The sequence below is a fragment of the Parasteatoda tepidariorum genome, chromosome X2 (genome assembly GCF_043381705.1).
Source record: "Parasteatoda tepidariorum isolate YZ-2023 chromosome X2, CAS_Ptep_4.0, whole genome shotgun sequence".
NCBI lineage: Eukaryota > Metazoa > Arthropoda > Arachnida > Araneae > Theridiidae > Parasteatoda > Parasteatoda tepidariorum.
In genome coordinates this window covers 34644711-34658556 of record NC_092215.1, presented here as the reverse complement: position 1 = coordinate 34658556, position 13846 = coordinate 34644711, and the positions used below count along the sequence as shown (strand labels likewise).

The 13846-nt window shown below is 31.4% G+C and overlaps 1 protein-coding gene across 1 annotated transcript in view; it reads right to left on the bottom strand.

Moving 5' to 3' along the window:
- Nucleotides 1-13846, bottom strand: part of LOC122268880 (uncharacterized) — a 64561-nt gene that overhangs the window by 27339 nt on the left and 23376 nt on the right. Inside the window, exon 2 of the mRNA XM_043039669.2 lies at nt 8903-9076. The gene's annotated coding sequence lies outside the window, so the exon portion shown is untranslated. The remainder of the gene's footprint in view (nt 1-8902; nt 9077-13846) is intronic.

Below are 13846 nucleotides of genomic sequence, written 5' to 3'. Positions count from 1 at the left end.
TATAAAAGCATAATAAAATCTTTTAATTGTGAAAAATAGCTGGCAATCTTTTCTGTTTTATGTACTTTGGTTTTTCCATATTTTTTATACTACATAAGACTGTGTGACCTACATGAAACTGTTTTTTTAGCATTTTTGCCAAACTAAGTGAGAACCATTAAATCATTATTATAATTAATTCTTTCAAGAATCAGTTTAGATTGATTTAATGTGATCAAGGGGGGGGGGTAAGTTTTTAGGGGAAGATAGTTTCAGGAGGAGTGGTGGGTTTTACGATTAGGGTAACAGTCTAATCCGATTTTATTTGAAATGATGAACTCCTAATCTGCATGTTAAGCCAACAATTAAATTTTCTAGAAGCTTTCTATTTAAGAAAAGAAATATCACAAACTTATTTTAGAGGACTAATATATAATTATAAACAGGGTAAGCATATAATAATAGCTCAATAGTAATAGATTTATGATTATAGCCCCTCTGAGAATGTCACTTACCTGGTTTCTTCACTAAAATCTCCAATTAATACAAATTAACTTTTATCATTTACTTATCTCAAATATTTGCCCTTCTCTTGTTGACTCTACGTTATTATTTTAAACAAAACACGTGTTTTATTCCATTAGAATTAACTGCATCACTTGGTGTGAGGATATTGATCGCTGTCAAATTTATGAGTCATAATTTTAGTATTGGTGAGGTTTTAATAATTACCAAATATATAAAATATCAATATACTTAGTATTAGTATATTTCGTGCTTATTCCATAACCCTTCATCATTTGAGTTTTGTTTGAAATATATTTAGCAGTAGTAGAAGAGTAAAGCCGATATTTTAAAATATATACACATACATACATATGCGCATACATATGTATATATATATATACATATATATATATACATACATATATATATATATATATACATACATATATATACATATATATACATACATATATATACATATATATATATACATATATATACATATATATATACACATATAGATACATATATATACATACATATATATATATAGCAAATATGTCTTTCTTTCTTGAGTTTATGATTATAATAACTATTTACTGATAAAAAATTAATATTAATCTTGAATATAAAGCTTATAAAGTATCTGGATCTCCCTTACAAACAAATAAAATAAACTGTTTTTAAGTTCTACCTTTCAAAATTTGATTTCCGGAAGCTTTTGTGATCAATGATTTTTTGAAATGTCTGGATCTTCGATCTCCAGAAACTTCCGGATCACGGTTAGCGAAAAATTCGGAGCACAATCACTCCTGAATAAATGTACCCTCCCCTTAAGAAATGTAAACACTAGAATACATCATGCTGGACGCTGTTCAGTTGTATACAGATGGCAGTAGACTTGATGTTGACAGATCTGGCAGTGGCATTTATATTAAACTTCGGGATCAGGAAATAAAAATCAAGAGAAGAAATCCGGACTTCCGATCAGTATTCCGAAGCGAACTTATTGCAATTCTTGAGGGTCTGGACTCCATCATTTCACTTTTGTGGTTTGTTATCTGGATCTTTTCGGATAGTAAAAGTGCTATCTACCACCTGGCCGATTGGCATATTGTCAGAGACTGTGTTTGTGCTGACATTCTCAGGTAACTAAAAACATCTTTCCCTTTCTCATCACATCCAATTTCAGTGGATTTCGTCACATGTTGATACAGCTGTAAATGAGATTGCAGATAGTTTGGCCAAAGCAGGTGCTGAAGAGGCCATTACGACTGTTGCTCCTCTTACTTACTTTTTTCTAAATGTGAGGCAAAGAACATGGCCATTTGGACAGTCCCCAGGGGTCTCCTTGGTTCGGGGCAGCAATAGACGAGAACAAACTGCCATTACTCGATTCCTCAGTGGACATCTGCACTAAGTGCTCTGCTGCCTAGGCCTCCCCTGACCACATTTTATCTTGTCTGGGACTTACCAGGCAGGACCTCGTTCAAGCCAACAATATGCATGGCACAAGTTAACAAGGAAATCTATACCTTTTTACAATCTTTCAAATAAGCAGGCCTTGCTAGATCTACCTCAGAAACTCCAAATACTAACTAATCCCAGATTCTGATCTCTGACAAGGGTGTCTGTTCCCCTAACTTTTATTATCCAAAAGTGCAACTATGAATTATCAGCCAGCATGTAAAAAATTACACAAAGTGTCCAGCAAGTATGAATTTATCTATGATTTCATGTTTTGAAGAATCAGGCACAAAAAATTCTCTTTAGCTAATTTTTGTCTTTAGTCTGAAAAGTCCATTGTGGTAATATAATAAGAGTACAAATAGTTTTTAAAAAGTCTTTTTTCTTCCATCAATTTTCAGTAGTTTATTTTCTCCAGTTTCTTATTCATATATTGAAACCTTTCACAGTACTATTGAACTTCTAAATCATTATAAGCTAAAATCAAGGTTAATCTTTTCAGTTTTTCTTTGAAAATTGCCTCCTCTTCTATGTTTCATTTACTGGTCAATCTTCATATAACTTAAACCATGATGGTCTCTCTAGCCACTTAGATTTTACGAAAACTTGAGCAATACAACCTTTGGAAGGTAGGTCTGCAGGGTTAAGTTCCATAGATATGTGCCTCCACGATTCCTTTTTTGTTTTAAATCAGATTTCTTTCACTCAATTGTTTATAAAGACACTTCGGTTTTCTTCTTTATTTATCCAATAGAAAATGGTCAAGGAGTTGGTTCAGTAGTAAGTATGTATATGTTCTTTAGATCAGTTGCTTTTATTATTTTCGAGGTTAGACATACTCCGATGCAACAGGTAAGTAATTCTAGACAAGAGATCGTGATTTTGTGTATATTGTCTTTTTCATACTTCTGGGTCCATTTCTCTATTTGTAGAATGTTCTTTAAGTACTCCTTTGTGAGGCAGGTAATGAGAAACATTTTCAATTTCTGAGTGTGTAACTAATTATTTCAGTCTTACCATCCTTGTATTCTCCATATCTACCTTTAGTTTTGAGCTTGTTTGAAAAGTGAAATGAATCTTTTCTCAGCAATAGATTTTTTTCCAGTAGAGAGTGTTTAGCTTCTAGCCACAGTAAACAAGCTTCATACTGTCTCATTTCTTTCTTCAAAAGTGTTTTTGAAATTAACTGAAACTGGCTATCTCCAATTTTTATTTTAACTCAATGGAATTTCTTAGGTCCAATATGCCGAGATTTCTCATAGTTTAGAGATGCTGCTGGTTTGAGATAGAAGTAAGTTTATGGTGAGTGACATTAATCCATTTCCTTCATCTTCTTGAACTCTTCTCAGAAAAATCCAACCTAATTTAGTTTCCAAAGCTGTTAAACCACATCTCAGCTCATGCTTCTCTCCCATAAACACTTCAGCTCCAATGAATAAATAAATTTCTGGTTGACCTTCAAATTTAATTTAATTTCTCTTTACAAGGTCTAAAGAGCTTTCCACGTATGATCCTTTGATCTAATATTGTAATAGTGCAACTCTAATAATTATTTAAACTAGCAACAGTTATACTATTTTTATGATATTTATTCTGTTCAGTGGTTGATTGATTGAATGTAGGGTTTAATGGCACAAAGTCCAAAGAAGGACATGCTGCCTTTCTGTTCAATGGATTCTTCAAACAAAATATGGGTCAAATCTTTTGATCGTCTTGACAGATAACTCACATTATTGGCTATTTCTTACAGAATAAAAAACTACTAGGAGCCACAGTCAATAATTGCAAGTACAGTTTATTCTTTTGAGCTTTATTTCAGTTTCACTAATACCAGCTGTAGTATAACATTTCCAGAACAGCTGATAATAGACAAAGTTTTTTCTTGTACTTCCTTTTCCTTTCTTTTGAGTTTTTGTTTGACACACAAGCGTTTTCTTGTTTAATCATTTTTACCCTTTCTTAAAGAGAAATCTTGTCCACAGAAAAAGTCTTCACTTTCTTGGACCCTTTGGCATAAGTGCTCTTTTTTTCTGTTTGCCAGAAAATAAGTAGTTTGCAGACAGTGTTATTTCTCATCATGAGCAATTGACGGTCTCTTATCTCTAGCCAACTTAGGTGTCTTAACGTCAAAACCACCAACAGTCATGAATATTCTTTGCTCACCTTCAACTTCTCAAAAATAACATTAGAACATCCAGTCTGTCTTTTGGAGTTTTGCAAAATTGTAACTGTCATTTTTATACTCTAAGCAGCTCCTCAAGAATAAAAGACTCCACCAACAAGAACAAGAACCTTTTGGAGTTTTGCAAACTTGTAACTGTCATTTTTATACTCTAAGCAGCTCCTCAAGAATAAAAGACTCCACCAACAAGAACAAGAGCGTTTCGTACATTTTAGTGGTTACACCTAAAGATTCCAAAGCTCTTAATTGTGATTCTAATTGGCCATACAGTGAAGAAAGTGATATAGACATTTGAAATTTAGAGCTTAGTAGTACTCAAGACAAGAGTTCTCTAATGTAAAATTCAACTGAAACTTCATCCTTAGCGAATCTAACACTTTCAATTACTTCCTGGTAAGTTTTGGCTGTTGCTTGATAACTTAAAACCAATTCTCTTTAATGAGCTGTACATTGTATGTCATCGTCAGCAGTACATTGTATGAGATACTGAAATTTATCATCAAGATCTAAAGTTGGATAGTCATGTATTTTCTCAAACATCGAAAAAAATGATACATAGCCCTATATACTACCATCATATTCGGGAAGTTTGAACTCATGATAAGACTTTTATAATTATTGATAAATTTTCCTCATTAGGCCCCTTAAGTACTCGTTGAAAATTGTTTTGACTTCATGATGGTTATTACAATATTCATCAATTGACTTACTTTCATGTTCAATTTCTTCTTCTGTAATATTATCCGACAGCAGCATAACATCTAATAAATTGCTGTCTAACTTTTGAATTTAGCGTTAACCCTACCAATTTTTCAGTTTCTTCTGATTTTATGTCAGAAATTTTTTTTATACAACCATGTTAAAGAGCTTCTTAACAATCTTCTATTGTTTCTGAATTCTATCCAATATACTAATTTAAAAAAAAATCTAATTCCCCTTAATATTACGTTCTTTTCACCATAAATGTTACGAGATTACCAGAAAGTGCAACATTCTGTTGTCCTCTACCGTGCTTAATTCCATTCTATCAAAATGAAAAAAAAAAAANAAAAAAAAAAAAAAAAAAAAAAAAAAAAAAAAAAAAAAAAAAAAAAACACTTTATTTACACAAAATTGTTCTGCGATATTATCATAGCAACAGAGAAATTTAGCTTACACATACCTAAATAGCAAATAGAATCTAGTACTTTAAACAGACTTATCTGTTGCTTCTAACTCTGCTCTTAAGCTAAGCAGCCAAGCTCAAACTTCAGTTAACACCCTTTAAAATTAATTCTGGGGCAAGAAGAGAGCTTAATTGGCGTCTTACAATTGTTGTCACAATAAGAGCAGATTTATTGTGCAATTTCGGACTGTTAGACATCAAAAATGGTATTTGGAATGATCCATTGACCAAGTTGCAAACAAAAAGGAATGCTGGAAATTCTTCATTTGTTTCAGAAATTATTGCGAACTCCTAATTCCACTAATTGCTAGCAAAATTCCCTACGCTGATAAGAGTAGGCACTACCCCAAACAAAATTGTTCATGGAGTGGAACATCCAATTCTAACGAATAGACCACCTGCTTTCTTCAAACCTCAACATTTGCCAGCGGATAAACTAAAAATTGCAAAGCAAGAGTTTGAATCTCTTGTAGCTTCTAGAGTTTGGAGACTGCCTAAAAGCTGTTACTTACACATGGTCCCAAAGAAAAATGGGGATTGGCAGCCTTGTGAAGATTTTTGAGGATTTAACAGGGTTACTGTTCTAGACAGATACTCTGCACCCCACATTCAATACTGTTTTCAAGTGTTAGAAGGGAAAACAGTAGCTTCTACTTTGGACTTAGCAAAACCTTACTACAATGTAACATTCCAGTGTGAAAAGATGTGCCAGAAATTGCAGTAACAGGAACTCCACATGGCCTTTTTCTAATTTTTGTATATGCAATTTGGATTGTCAAATGCTGCAGCATTTCAACATTATATCTATCAAGTGTTAGGTGAGTGTACACACATTTAAGCTATCTATTCATGTCATGCAGAACTTAACAGGCAATACCCAGCAAAAGGTCAGCACCTTCCTTGTGTGATATCACAAGGCTCTTCACATGACAATCATGATTAGTCCAGCTATGCTTTTCTCCCGAAGAAACACTAGAACAGATCTTGCTCTTCCTGACTTGGTTAGAAGAGTAAAGACAAATATGCATTTTCAAGATTGTGTCTTTCATGAAGCTGACAAATTCAATTATTCAAGACTATAATTTACCAAAGCAAGGTGGATATTTGGAAGTTACGGATGGATCTCTTCCTCACACAGTTAATATGCAACATACATTTTATCGAAGTTACGTAGACCGAATGTGACCAACAGACCAGATTCCAGATAAGACTTCATGTTCCACAAATAAGTTTTAGCAGTGAAACTGCACACATCAATACTGCTCATTTCTTCTGCATCCTATTGGAGATATCCAAAAACATTCTGAACCTGTCAAATCAACATAGGAAACTCCTCAATCATCTCCTACCAAGAAACCAAGTCTAGCTGTTTTGCTGAGGAATACCCTAGCTTCAACTCAACAAATTCCATTTCAACCGACGAGATCACAAAGGATGAGATGGCCAGCTTTCTTTACCTTTAAATTTCTATTCTTAAGGGGGAGGTGATGTGCTGTATTTAGTAGTTTGAGGCTATGTGTAAAAAGTATATCACACACGCGAAATTGAATTTGGACTTCCTCTTCTCACTCTGGAACTTTTACTTCAGATTTCTCACCAGCTAGTGTTGCATTAAAACATAACTTTTAAATTCTAAATTTTAAATGCTGTAAATCATTAATAAAATGTGCTTTTGAAATATAACAGCATAGTTTGGTTTTTACTAACTCACCAATTTGCAAAAAAAAAAAAAATTTAAAAATAAACTTGCATGATAAGCCATCCACCAAATATATGTATTTAAAAAAGAAAAAAAAAGGGATTACTTGGTCGTAAACTCACACTGATTTCCAATTATCTTTTCGTATGCATAAATTTTTTGTACAAAGTCAGTGCGAGAAGAATGTTTTTCGAATTGGAGGTGTCACTTTTTGACACGCTCAATTTGCGTTGATTCTATCATAAATAAACACAATTAAAAAAGTTTTTGGCAGCTGTTTGATTATTTATTTACATGGTATTTTCAATTTCAATGTTATGGTTTGCGAATTTTGTATTTTAGTAATCCCATTTTTACTTGCTCTATTCGATATGATTTCATCATAAATCCACATTAATTTCTGATCATTTCTCGGCAGTTATTAAAATTACTTGTTTTTCCAGCATTTAATACCATATTTTCAATATATTTTTGTAACATGTAACAATTAAAAAAAATAAAAAATCCAGAATTACATTAATTTGAAAAGAAATTTATAGACTGTGAATTTCACTGAGGATTAATTTAAAACTTCAAACTAATTACCTTTAAAAACAAGATTTTATTAATGATAAAATAAAAAGCTTTGTATATTTCGGATGTCTTAAAAACTATGCACATATTCCTTAAAATCAATTTTATTTTAATGGGTTCCCTTCCCTGCTTTCTTTACACACTGAAGAACTTCTCCCAATTTATTGAAATTCAACCAAAATTGTGAACTTTTTTGGAGTAGTGCAAAAAAAAAAAGAAAGAAGTTTTCTTTTCTACTTTGACCCATAGGTGGGAACTTTTAAATCATGAAACAAAACTCAAATTTACGATAAAAAGTTTAAGCCAGACCAGATGGTCTTGTTACTGTGATACTGCCAAAGCTTTGAAAAATAATTATGATAACATTATGAAAATTTTCGAAAGTTTCAGCGAAAATGAGGATGAGAAAGTTGATTTCCGGAAAGAGGCACAAAATTTATTCAGTAAAATGGCGAAACTCGATACTGCAATTTTGATTACTTTTTGGGAAAAAATTTTGGGGAGATTTAAATTAGTTAATAAAAAAATACTGAGCCCTGGTTCAGATATTTGTGAAGGCGACAAGTTAATTGTGTCATTAAAAGATTTCGTGAACAACAAAGGGCACCAATCAGAATGACATAAACAAGAGACCATCACTCCAAAATTTTCAGATAAGTCTACAGATAAATTCTCAGCATACGGCACAGAAAAAATTAAAAGAGGCACGTTGGATAAGCTGATTATGGATTTAAATAAAAGGAGCCAAGTCCATGAGATGTATAGCAAGACATTCAAATATTTAATGGATTTGCAAGACAAAAATATGGAAAACATAGATCTGGAAAGTGTACGTAATATTGTTAATTATTATCCAGATGACGTAAACGAGCATTTAGTGAATGAGTGATGAACTTACAATGTGATGAGCAAATAAAGGATTTTGCAGCACCACAAAAATGCAGAAAGGTTGCTTTATAATTTATATAACATAACTACACATAACCTGTCAATTTATTTTTCAATAATATTGCACAGTTGCTGTTTGTTTACACAAATAAAAATAAATAAAATTATTTTATTGTCCTATTTTTTTCTGTATACTTATCTATATCACTATAGAAAGCAGTTTTTTTGACAAAATGGCTATTAGGGTTTCTAAGTAGTTTCAACCTAGGGCCCCTTAAATTCACGATCCGCCCATGTTTTGGGGTAAGCAACTAAATTTTTATTTTTCGAGGAACAACCCATCATTTTGCTTAAAGTGCATGAAAAATATAATAGGAGCAAAAATTTTTTTGGTGAATATTCTATAGTTATTTACTTATTCTGAGAGAGAAAAGCAACTCACCAGTATTCAGAAACTTTTCTTTAGTTGAAGTACATGCTTGGCTAACAGAAATGCCTGCTCAAGGGCTGACCAGACGCCTTCAAATGCAAGTACCAAAACTTGCCGATGCAAGAAAAGACATAGTTAGGGCTTACAGCAAAGGGAACAAACTAAGTTTGTGAGCAGCTAATATACCTATAATATATAGAGATAATATAATGTCAAACTTAATTAGACATTTCTGGAATGTTACAAGTTTATTTTACTTTACATTAAATACAATTTCACAACTTTAAATCGGAGTAACTTGACAATGCAAATACACTCAATCCATTTTGTTTATAACTGAATTGTTTAGTTTCTATTACACTTGGATGATGATTATTTTTTTTTGAATGAATGATAAGTAATTATTTCCCTTTGTCTTGTTTATATGCAAGAAATAATTTAAAAAATAATACATGCAAGGTAACCTACAATAAAACAAGACTTATTCAATTTTTAGGTTTAAGTTGTTATTGAGCCTGTAATTAACAAATAAGACTAGGAAAAAGAGAAAAAAAAAATTATTCTGGAGTTCTCTTAATTATTCTTCATAAATTTGGTGCATCTCTAAGGCTACATCTAGGGTTGTTATAAGCTCTTTCTTGTCCCCTGATTGCTATGCCACTAAATACAAGTAAAAGTTATATAAATAATATATTTTGTTATGCAACAAATACAGTAGATTGTAAAAATTGGACAAAACTATCATTTAATTTAATGCAGATAAATACAGCAATAAAATTAAGATATTTCTCTTTTGAAAAATTTTTTTTTATAGGTAGGGCCCTATAAATTATGCGGCAAGGATGCGGTGTCTTTTAAAAATCATGCATGCAGGCTGCGAATGACCCAGAAAACAATTGAAACTGAAAAAAAAATCTCTTAAAAAAGTTCAACTTTCTTTCCTGTTTTAATAAAAAAAATTTTTCAATGAATACAGTCAAGATTTCAACTAAATTAACTTCTTATGTATTGTACATCCATTTTCTACATCAGAACAATTATTAAAGTTTATTAAAAGGGAGAGAAGTTAGTCCAGACCTCTGAATTCCAGAATCTAATTGAGTCCGGGTTTGAACATTCGTTGTAAGCAGCATACTCTAGTTTTATATCTTGACCACTCACTCCTGGAATATTCTTGAATACATTGTCGTCTTCAATATTGAGGTTGACTATTTGTTCTGGATCGAAAACTCGAGCAGCTTTCATGAAATTTAATTCAGGTTGACTAAACTTGGGCCCGTGTTTTTTTAATACGTCTAGTTCTGGAGAGTAGTAAGTATTCAACTTTGCAATTGTTTTGTGAAACACTTCTTGAAGAAATACGTTGCGTGAATCTTTTCGCGAGTATGATGCCTGAGAATTACACCGAAGTTTAGACCGCAGATCAAAAATCTTATTGTAAGCTTTGTGAATAGATACACCACATGTTTCGAAAAAAAGAAGAGTATCCATTAATATCTGAGCGTGTTCTGCAATGAACTGAAAGTCTTTGCAAACGTTCTTGCTTTCCACCAAAACTTTGCTCTGATTGAAACAAGCAGTGTCAGGAGTAAGGTTTATTTCACTGCTAAAAAATTCTATGTAAACATCACAATATTCAGCATGATATAGCACTGATTTAAACCAGGAATTCCACCGTGTCTTTATTGGTACTGGGCAAAGTTTAGTTTTCTTATTGTCATCTGTTAAAAAGATTGTTATCTGTTAAGATTGCTGAAACTTTGTTGAAATCAATCTTCATATTTGTCAAGCACTGCACTACGGCTTGAGAAACTGTAGTCAATTGTACAGCTTCAAGATAAATGCTATCTAGAAGATAAGGATGCGGGACAGCTAAAATATGTAAAACATAATTTTCTTTATCATCACTGCCTTCATCGAAGCCGATGCAGAGTGAATCAGTAGTACGAAGAATTTCTTTCAATTAATTCCTCTTTACTTCAAATACTTTTGGTAAATAATTTTGGCGAAGAGAATTAGCACAAGGTAAAGCACCTGCACCCGAAATATATTTCGTTAGAAATTCTCTCATTTTGGGGTGATCCAGTTTTTCAATCAGAATATTAGCACTTGTAAATGCGAACAATTTCAAATTAAAAGATTGCGCATTTCAGCACATTCGGTTTTTCTCTTGAACATTGATGACACGGTTGCTTGTTTTTTTTTCTGCATTTCGCTGTCCTCTTGTTCATTTTTTCTTTTATTTGTTATGTGACTATTACTATCCAAATGCTTATCGACAGCACACTTTCTTGTGTGAGCCACAGCAATATTACACGTGGTACAGAACATTATTCCATCAGAAGTGTGAAAAATACTCTGATATTGCCTACATCTATCCTGTGCAGAAATATGGATGGCATTTTTTTAAATTTTAGATAGAGACATGTTTACAGTGACTATTTGTGTGGAAACGAGTTAAAATAACTTCAAATCAATACATGAAAATACTCGCATGCACCGAGCAGATACTCGAAGAATGAATAAAGCGGAATGCATGACCCTCAAGCAATATCTTGTGGAGTTCCAGGAACTACAAAGAAAAGAGGTGGGACAGGAGTTTGGGGGGGGGCATTCTTCCCCAACTTTCTAGCTCTGTGGTCTATACCATAGAGGTGACCTCTATGGTCCATGCACCGCAAAAGCTGTTCAACCAGCTTCCTATTGAAGATGATGGCGACTGATGGGGGGGGGGATTCTTGGAAAGATCTGACCACCTGACCAAAAAGATTCTTGGAATTGAAAAAGAAGATATATTTCAGTTGAAAAAAAAAAACCCTTAAGAAGAAATTTATCTGGTAAACGAATACATTTTGCTGAAAAATAAAAATTATACAGATACGCTGCGATTACGCGGACAATTGTAAATTATGCGGGTTTCCGCATCTTCGCATAATTTATAGGGCCCTAGTTATAGGTAGATAATTATTGTAATGTTTTCCCTCTCTTAATGCACAGTTAAGTTTTAAGAAATTTTTATTGTATTCAGAAACTTTGAAACACTTTTTCTCCCATTTCATTTATAAAATAGAAAATTTTATGGTGGCAGGTAATCTTTTTATTTCATGACTGAAAATGATTAGATTTAAATAGAGCATAAATATGATTTGCATTGACATAGTTGTTTATATACACTGCACAGTTAAAATTAATGATTTCTCAACTGACTATTACAAGATAGAAACTAAAAATATTTGTCCATCTATTCGGGCGTGCAGTTGAAAAAACAACCTAATTGCCTCAAGGTAGATTTTGACAAAAATGGCTTGATAGTTATTTTCTTTCTATTGCTAATGCTAAAATAGAATTTCAAAAAACTGCTAAAACAAAATTAAATTTTGAAAAAAAAAATTTTTTTTTGTCATTTACATTGATTTTTCCAATGCATGCCAAGCCAACCAATCACTCATTTTCTTGAATCCCTTACAACAAAATCATTACAATTGTTGCATTGATGTTAATTTTCTGGATTTTATTTTAACCTTTAATAACAAATTTAATTTTAGAAAAATGTTCTTTTACGAATCACTATTTAAATGTTAACATTTAATTTTACGTTTTGTTGGTTAATATTTAATTTATGATTTGAATTTTGCATTAATCACAATGTTGAAAGTTAGTAAATACTTGCTTACATTTCAGAGATGATATTTGCAAAACTATTTCTCCTTTTACTCTGAAAGCTGGCAGAGACAAGGAATCTATAGGAAACATGTTAAATGCTATACAAACTTAATATATATATAGAAAAAATATTTACATGTGTTAATTAGAAAAAAAATGAAATTAGTTTTTTTTTTTTTTACTGCACAAGTACAGGTTTTAAGTTGGGCAACAAGATGACCAAAATTTTAAAGAGTTAAATATACTGACTTATAAATATCAGTTTTCAATAAGTTATAGGCTGTTAAATGAAGGGCTACATCATTTGAATTTTTTAACTGTGGTAAGAGAATCTCTAGCAAAGTATACTTTTTGAAATAAAAAAAAATTCACACTAATAATGGGGAAGGGAAAAAATAATAATTAAAGTAAACTGTAACGAAACAGGTTATCTTGCACAAATGTTTAGAAACATTTCTTATTCTTATTTTTTATAAAAAAAATAAATAAATAAAATTGAGATATTTTTTTGTTATTTTATGTGCGACACCAAATATTATAACTATATATTTATAAATTAATACATTATTTATACATTTATGTAATTGTACTGTGCCACTAGGATATAACGTAATTAGATCATATTTTTTGTTTAAAGCAAGATTTTAATATAAAAATATTTTTATTGTAAATTTTTAATTAATTATTTTTGCATTAGACACCATTGCTTTTCTTTTCATTATATTTGCTTTTATTTCTATCTCTTATTTTGCTTTTTCTTTATGAAATGAAGTGAAATATGAATGGAAACAATTTAAATATTCTTTTAGATTAATTTACAATAATGTATATCCCCACCTTAACCTAGTATAATTTGTTTAACAACCAGACCCCTTAGAACACATACCAAATTATATTTACTGGAAGTTTGAGGCTATATGAGATGAGTCCTATGTCTCCTTCTTTTGTTTGAAAATCTAATTAGAATTTAAAAGATTTTAAATTTTTAGTGATCAGGACAGGGTTGGGTTTTTGACGTCAAAAAGTGGTTTTTGACATGACAAGGGTATAATATTGGTTTAAACCGTCAAAAACTGAAGTTTGCCAAGAAAATATATAAACTTCAAAACTACCAACAGTTGCCATGCATTATATTGAAATTTAATTATACTATAGGTAATCAGCAGGTTTTAAAATATTTTTTAATTAAAATTAAGGTAAAATAACAGATTTAAAATCTCAGAAATTTATATTCAAATGCATGTGCAGAAAAATTTTGCACAAAAATTGTTTAAATATTTATATTTAAAAAAA